The 8,458-nt window shown below is 38.8% G+C and overlaps 1 pseudogene; it reads left to right on the top strand.

Annotated features, from left to right (window-relative positions):
- The first annotated feature begins 6,560 nt into the window (after positions 1-6,560).
- Positions 6,561-8,458, top strand: part of LOC122435533 — a 10,446-nt pseudogene continuing 8,548 nt past the window's right edge.

Raw genomic sequence — 8,458 nt, 5'->3', positions numbered from 1 at the left:
CTTCAAAGGAAATAAAGGAAAAATTGAGTTTTAAATTTGCACAATGTTACACATCAAATGTATTTCAATTAGAAAAACTGTATTGCAGGGATTAAAGTTATCATTAATTACTGGCAAGCAAATTGTAATTGAATCAGCCTGCAATGCGGGAGACCTGGGTTCGATCCCTGGGTTGACAAGATCCCTCTAGAAGAGAACAGCTACCCACTCCAGTATTCTGGCCTGGAGAATTCCATGGACTGTATAGTCCATGGGGTCACAGAGTCAGACACGACTGAGTGACTTTCACTTTCAAATGGTAAGAAGTGTTTTTTATATATATATATATATATTTAATACTTTTATTTTTGGCTGTGCTGGGTCTTTGTTCCTGTGAGTGGGGACTACTCTCTAGTTGCAGCGTGTGGCCTTCTCCTGTTGTGGAACACAGACTCTAGGGCACCTGAGCTTCAGTAGTTGTGACTGCCGGCTCAAGAGCACAGACTCAGTAGTTGTGGCTCATGGGCTTAGTCGCTCCGTGGCATGTGGGATCTGCCCAGACCAATGATCGAACCTGTGTCCCCTGCATTGGCAGGCAGATTCTTAACCAGTGGGCCACCAGGAAAGTCCATAAGTGTTGTATTTGTAACTGTGTTCTTTTCCTTCTCCTTTCTAAACTTATTACCAAAGCAGAAATATCTAATGAAATTGCATAAAACTAGAAATGCAGAAAATAAGACGAGAACTTCTGTAGCTTTCATGGCCTCTAATAAATGGGCTCTGCAATGCTGCAGACTTCAGAAAGAATGCAACTTAGGATTTTCTACATCATTTTTTAACAATGAAAACCAATTTGAGAATTAAGGCCTGGCAGACAATGTATTTAGTCTTGCTATGGTAAGGAACATTCTTGCCTAAAACTACAAACATAAGGAAGTGAATTTCGAAGCGTCTCCCAGATCATGTGATTTCTCCAAGTTTTGTACCCTATGTCTGTTCCTCCTCTGCTGTATCATTAATAAGTTCCCATATGTGCCATCTTGCTAACCACCTTACCCTCCTCTGGTCCTTTCTGTAAGTCCCCCTGCACTAGTGGCCAGAACAGAGTGATAACTAAATAGATAACAGTGCTTTCTCAGGGGTTCCAATATGGGCACTTTGACTCCAGATGTTAACTCAGCTGCCTCAGCATCAAAGGAATCAAATTCTTTGTTACCATAGTTCTAATCAACTAGGACTCGAATGATTTAGTAAATACAAGTGTCAACCACACAATACTTTGAGTTAGGACCTGTGTGTCAAAATCTGCCAGATAACACATAAAGACTTATATTTGTAATATTTTTTTAAAGCCTCCAAAACCAGCGATTCCAGTAAATTCGGTCTGGGCTCCCTTAAGGGCCTCTTAGGAAGCCCTCACTCCCTGGGGGCAGCAGCTATTTTGAGCACTGGCCTTTATGACTGTACCTTAGAAACCATTTGAGTTCTGACTGAAATGTACAGCTTGCAATGTATTACCAACAAGCGGAATTCTTAATAAGCTGGTTTCCTGTAGTGCATCAAAACAAGTCTAACTGATGTATCAAAGGGAGTGAGATGAAGCCTACTACTTGTAATAAATGGTTTTATGCTCTTCTATTTATCTCTACCTTCAGCCTGTCAACTAATTTTAGGATAAAAAATTAGAAAACTGCCTCTATGTGACTAGTTTTCAATTCTGCCGATATTAACATTTTAGTAACTGGCAAATGGCATCGGTTGCTCATTAGAATAAATCTACTTGATTGCACAGGCAAGCTCCCCTGGAAGAAAATACATATTTCCCCCACAGGATTCAAAGCTATTTTCATTTGCAATGCAAATACAGGCAGCCTATAAGCATCATTTTCTTTCCCTGAAATTGTCTCTTGAGGAAGGCTGCGGGGGAGGCGGGGTGTGAGGGGGAGCGGATAAAGGTTGCTCACCACTAATACACTAGAGATTTCTAGAAGCTATCAGAGGTTCTGATTTGAGCAGTATGCTTTCTAATTAGCATGGGGTGCTGTAGGTCAAAGGGTACAAATTTGCATCTACAAGAAGAATAAGTTCTGAGGCTATAATGAATAGCATGCTGATGGTAGTTAATAAAAAGGTATTTGATACCTGAAAGTCGGCAAGAGTAGATTGTAAGCATTCTAACCACACACACACAAACACACAGAGTTAACTATGTTAACTATGTAAGGTGATGAGTGTGTTAATTATCTTGATCTTGGTAATCATTCTATGTGTATGCATGTCAATAAATCACATTGTACACTTTATTCTATTTTTAACTTTTGGTTACATCGCATGGCTTGCAGGATCTTAGTTCCTAAACCAAGGAGTGGAACATATGCCTCCTGCAGTGGAAGTGCAGAGTCCTAACCATTGGACTGCCAGGAAAGTCCCCCATTGTACACTTTAAATGAATACAATTATATCTGGCAATTACTTCTCAATACAGATTTTTTTTAAGCAAACTAGAAATCATCCATACTTCAATTTGAAAAAAGAGTAAACTGGAAATACCAAGGCAATGTACAGATTCAATGCAATCTCTATCAAATTACCAATGGCATTTTTCACAGAATTAGAACAAAACATTTTTTAATTTGTATGGAAAAACAAAAGACCTTGAATAGCTCAAGAAATCCTAAGAAAGAAAAATGGAGATGGAGGAATCAGGCTCCTTGACTTCAGGCTATACTACAAAGCTACAGTAATCAAAACAGTATGGTACTGAAACAAAAGCAGAAATATAGATCAACAGAACAGGATAGAAAGCCCAGAAATACACCCATGAACCCATGGTCAATCTATGACAAAGGAGGCAAGAGTATACAAATGAGGAAAGACAGTCTCTTCAATAAATGGTGCTAGAAAAACTAGACAGTTACATGCAAAAAAAATGAAATTAGAATATTCACTAACACCATATACAAAACTAAAGTCAAAATGGATTAAAGACCTAAATGTAAGACCAGATACTATAAAACTCTTAGAAGCAAACATAGGCAGAACACTTTGTGACATAAATCACAGCAATATCTTTTTGAATCCACCTCTAAGAGTAGTGAAAATAAACAAATGGGACCTAATTAAACTTAAAAGGTTTTGCACAACAAAGAAAATCATAAAAATTTAAAAACAACCCACAAAATGAGAGAAAATATTTGTAAATGAAGCAACTGACAAGGGATTAGTCTCCAAAATAGACAAATAGCAACATGCAACCCTATATAAAAAAAAAAAATCAAAAAGTGGGCAATCTAAATAGACATTTCTCCAAAGAAGACATATAGATGGCCAATAAACACATGAAAAGATGCCTAACATCACTAATTATTAGAGAAACGCAAATCAAAACTACAATGGGATATCATGTCATACCAGTCAGAATGACCATCATTAAAAAATCTACAAATAATAAATGCTGGAGAGGGTGTGGAGAAAAGGGAACTCTCCAACAATGTTGGTGGGAATGTAAATTGGCAAAGCTACTATAGAGAACACTATGGAGGTTCCTTTAAAAACTAAAAATAGAACTACCAGCACCATCCCTGGTGGCTCAGTGGTAAAGAATCCTCCTGCCAATGCAGGAGACATGGGTTCAATCCCTGATCCGGGAAGACACCACATGCCAAGAAGCAACCATGCATCACAGCTATGGAGCCCATGCTCTAGAGCCCAAGAACCACAACTACTGAACCCTCGTGCCACAACTACTGAAGCCCTCACACCCTAGGGCCTGTGCTCAGCAACAAGAGAAGCCATGGCAATGAAAAGTCTGTGCACTGCAACTAGATAGTAACCCCAGCCCACCGTGAATAGAGAAAAGACTGCACAGCAAATAAATTAATTAATTAATTAATTAAAAAAAACAACTACTATATGATCCAGCACACACACACCTGGGCAACTATCTAGAGAAAACTAATCTGAAAAGATACATGCACCCCAATGTTCATAACAGCACTATTTACAATAAATGTCAAGATATGGAAGCAACCTGACTATCCATCAACATAGGAATTGATTTAAAAAAAAAAAAAAAAGACATGGCATAGGGGATTCCCTGGCAGTCAAGTGGTTAGGACAACAGACTCTCACTGCTGATGGAGCAGCCCTCCCCACCAAAAAAGACATAGTATATATGTACAGTAGAATATTACTCAGCTACAAAAAAATGAATAAACTAATGCCAATTTGCAGCCACATGGATGGACCTAGAGATTCTCATACTAAATAAGTCAGATAAAGACAAATAGAATATCACTTATATGGAATCTATGAAAAAAGATACAAATAAACTTATTTACAAAACAGAAACAGACTTACAGACTTCAAAAATAAGTTTATGGTTAACCAAAGGGGAAACATGGGATAAATTAGGAGGTTGGGATTAACATATACACACTACTATATATAAAACAGATAACCAACAAGGACCTACTACAGAGCACAAGGAACTCTACTCAATATTCTGTAATAACCTATATGGGAAAAGAATCTGAAAAAGAATACATATATATAATATATATAAATATATATAACAGAATCGCTTCACTATATACCTGAAACTAACACAACATTATAAAGCTATGTGATGTGCTGTGCTCAGTCATGTCATGTCCGGCTCTTTGCAAGCCCATGGACTGTAACCCACCAGGCTCCTCTGTCCATGAGATTGTCCAGGCAAGAATACTGGAGTGGGTTTCCATGCCCTCCCTCCAGGGGATCTTCCTGACCCCAGAATCAAACTCTCATCTCTTACGTCTCCTGTATTGGCAGGTGAGTTCTTTACCACTAGCGCCACCTGGGAAACATATATATAAATGAAGTTTATATATGATTTTTTAATCAGATAAATGTTTATAAATGAACTTCATATTAATATATATGAAGTTGTTGTTCAGTTGCTAAGTCATGTCTGACTCTTTGCAACCCCATGGACTGATGGGCTGCAGCATACCAGGCTCCTCTGTCCATGGGATTTCCCAGGCAAGAATATTGGAGTGGGTTGCCATGCCCTCCTCCGGGGGAATAAAATGATAATAAATAAATAAATAAGCCTAAAAATCAAATTGGGAATACTAATTGAAGAAGGAAACAAGATAACCAGATGAGAAGATTCCAGGGCCCCTGGTAGGGGATCAGTGAAGAGGTTTCTAAACCCTAGTGAAAATGTTTAGTCGCTCAGTCGTGTCCAACTCTTTGCGACTCCATGGACTATAACCTGCCAGACTCCTCTGTCCATGAAATTCTCCAGACTAGAATACTAGAGTGGGTTGTCATTTCCTTCTCCAGGGGGTCTTCCCCATCCAGGGATTGAACCCAGGTCTCCCGCACTGCAGGTGGATTCTTTACTGTCTGAGCCACCAGGGAAGCCCTAAACCCTGGACTGGTCCTCAAACCTCATATTCTGAGCATTTGTCTGGTCAAATTAAGGAAAAATGAGAGAAATAGGGACAACATAGAAAGATTTTAATAAAATTGAATTTGTTTCATTTAAAAGACTGCCTTATAACCTTCCCTGGTGGCTCAGTGGTAAAGAATCTGCCTGTCCATGCAGGAGACTCAGGTTCAATCCCTGGTCTGGAAGATCCCACATGCCATGAGGCAACTAAATCCGTGCGCCACAAGTACGGAAGCCCATGCATTCTAGGACCTGTGCTCTGTAACAAGAGAAGCCACCAAAATGAGAAGCTGTGCACCGCAACCAGAGGAGAGCCTCTGTAGCAACAAAGACCCAGCACAGCCAAAAATAAATAAATTATAAAAATAAATAAATGAAAAATAAAAGACTGCCCTATAAGATTATAGGATCTTTGGATCTTTTCCTGGTATTATTTTAGATTTTTATTGAAATATATATTTTTACATTCTCTTCCATTATAGGTTATTACAAAATATTGAGTATAGTCCCCTGTGTTACAGAGTAGGTCCTTGTCAGTTATCTATTTTATATGGATGGATCTTTTGAAATTTAAATCTCCATCCTTATATGATGAGGTGGCTTTGTGTGTATGTGTGTTTCATTCTCTAAATGGTATAACACAAGGTTGACAAACACCTCCAAGATGACACTAAATAACTGTTTCTCCTAAATTCATAGTCAGACAAATATAAGTAAAATGAAGAAGCAGAGGAAGCACTCCCAATTAAGAGAGTAAGAGAAATCCCCTGAAAGAATAAACAATGAAACCAACCTCTCCAGTCTACTATATCTTCAGTTCAAAAAGGAGGTTATAAAAATACTGAAGGAATTATAAAAGGCTATCAATAGAAGTGCAGATCACTATAACAAGGAATTAGAAACTATAAAGAGGAGCCAATTAAAATTAGAAAACTTGTGTGCTAAGATGAAAGCTGAGCTAAAGGCAATAAATAGCAACTTTAATAATGCAGAAGAATAATAAATGATCTGAAAGATAGAATAATAGAAATTGCCCAATCAGAACAGTGGACAGAAAAATGAAAGCAATATATGAGACCTACTAGATTATATAAAGTGAGCCTACCTACTCACAACAGGGTTCCCAGAAGGAGAAGAAAGAGAAATGGGGATCAAAAATGTATGTGAAGAAATTATGGTGGAAAACTTCCTAAAGAAGGAAATAGACATCCAGGTACAGGAAGTACAGAGGATCCCAAACAAGATGAACCCAAACAGACCTACACTAAGACATAATTAAAATGGCAAAAGTTAAAGAGAGGATTCTAAATTCAGTAAGAAAAAACCAAAGTTAGTTACAAGGGAACCCCCACAAGGCTATCAGCTGATTTCTCTACAGAAAAGTGGCAAGCCAAAAGAGAGTGGCAAGAAATATTCAAAATCCTGAAAGGGAAAAACCTGCAACCTAGGATACTCTACTCAGCAAGATAATCATTTAAAATAGAAGGAGAGATAAAGAATTTCTCAGAGAAATAAAAACTAAAAGACTACAGCAATACTAAACCAATCCTAAAAGAAATATTGAAAGGTCTTCTCAAAACAGAAAAGCAGCAAGAATCTGTAAGAGAAAATAAAAATTGGAAAGTAAATCACTTAAATAAGTGAGTACAGGGTTAGTGGTTAGGACTCAGTGCTTCCACTGGACAGGTAACTAAGATCCCTAAAGCCACATGGTGCAGGTAGTGGGGGAAGCTAGTACACAGAATACCAAAATTTTTTGTGAATTCAATTATAACTCCAAAGAACAGCAAAAAGATGAACATGAAGATGTAAAAGAGGACATCAAAATCATAAAATGTGGGGAAGGGGAATAAAAAATTGTAGATTTTTTAAAAACTTAATTTATTTGGCTGCACTGGGTCTTTGTTGCTGTTTGCAGGTTTTCTCTAGTTATTCTGCACAGGATCCTCATTTCAGTGCCTTCTCTTATTGCAGAGCACAGGCTTTCAGTAGTTGTGGCACATTGGCTTTGTTGCCCCTCAGTATGTGGGATCTTCCCAGACCAGGGATTGAATCCATGTTCCCTTCATTGGTAGACAGATTCTTAACCAGGCAAGTTCTGTAGTTTTTTTCTAAAGAATGTGCTTGAGCCTATATGACTACAAGTGTAAAGCATGTAGATACAGTACTGGGTTAATATACTTGAAAATCAGGGCAACCATAAATCAAAATTCTCCAAGCTAGGCTCAAAATTCTCCAGGCTAGGCTTCAACAGTACGTGAACCAAGAACTCCCAGGTGTTCAAGCTGGGTTTAGAAAAGGCAGAGGAACCAGAGATCAAATTGCCAACCTCTGCTGAATCATAGAACAAACAAGAGAATTTCAGAAAATAATCTACTTCTGCTTCACTGACTATACTAAAGCCTATGACTGTGCGGATCACAACAAACTATGGAAAATTCTTAAAGAGAGAGGAATACCAGACCACCTTACTGTTGCAGGAAGGGGGACACCTTCCAGGGTCCGAAACTGGGCTCTTGTATAACACTTGGAAATGAATTGTCCAAGGAGACACATGTGCTGACAAAGCAAGAGATTTTATTGGGGAAAGTGCGCCTGGGTGGAGAACAGTAGGGTTAGGGAACCCAGGAGAACAGCTCTGCCACATAGCTTGCAGCCTCGGGTTTTATGGTGATGGGATTAGTTTCTGGGTTGTCTTTAGCCAATCATTCTGACTCAGAGTCCTTCCTGGTGGTGCATGCCATGTTCAGCCAAGATGAATGCCAGAGAGGAGGATTCTGGGAGGTGGTCGGACATGTGGTGTCTCCTTTTGACCTTTTTTGAACTCTTCCAGTTGGTAGAGGCTTATTAGTTCCCTGTTCCTTACCAGGACCTCCTGTCGTAAAATAACTCATGCAGATGGTGACTGTGGTGCCTGGCCAGGGTGGGCGGTTTCAATCAGTGTGCTTCCTCTAACATTACCAGCCTCCTGAGAAACCTGTATGCAGTTCAAGAAGCAACAGTTAGAACCAGACATGGAACAACAGACTGGTTCCAAATTGG

The sequence above is a fragment of the Cervus canadensis genome, chromosome X (genome assembly GCF_019320065.1).
Source record: "Cervus canadensis isolate Bull #8, Minnesota chromosome X, ASM1932006v1, whole genome shotgun sequence".
Lineage (NCBI taxonomy): Eukaryota > Metazoa > Chordata > Mammalia > Artiodactyla > Cervidae > Cervus > Cervus canadensis.
This window is presented reverse-complemented; position numbering and strand designations above follow the sequence as displayed.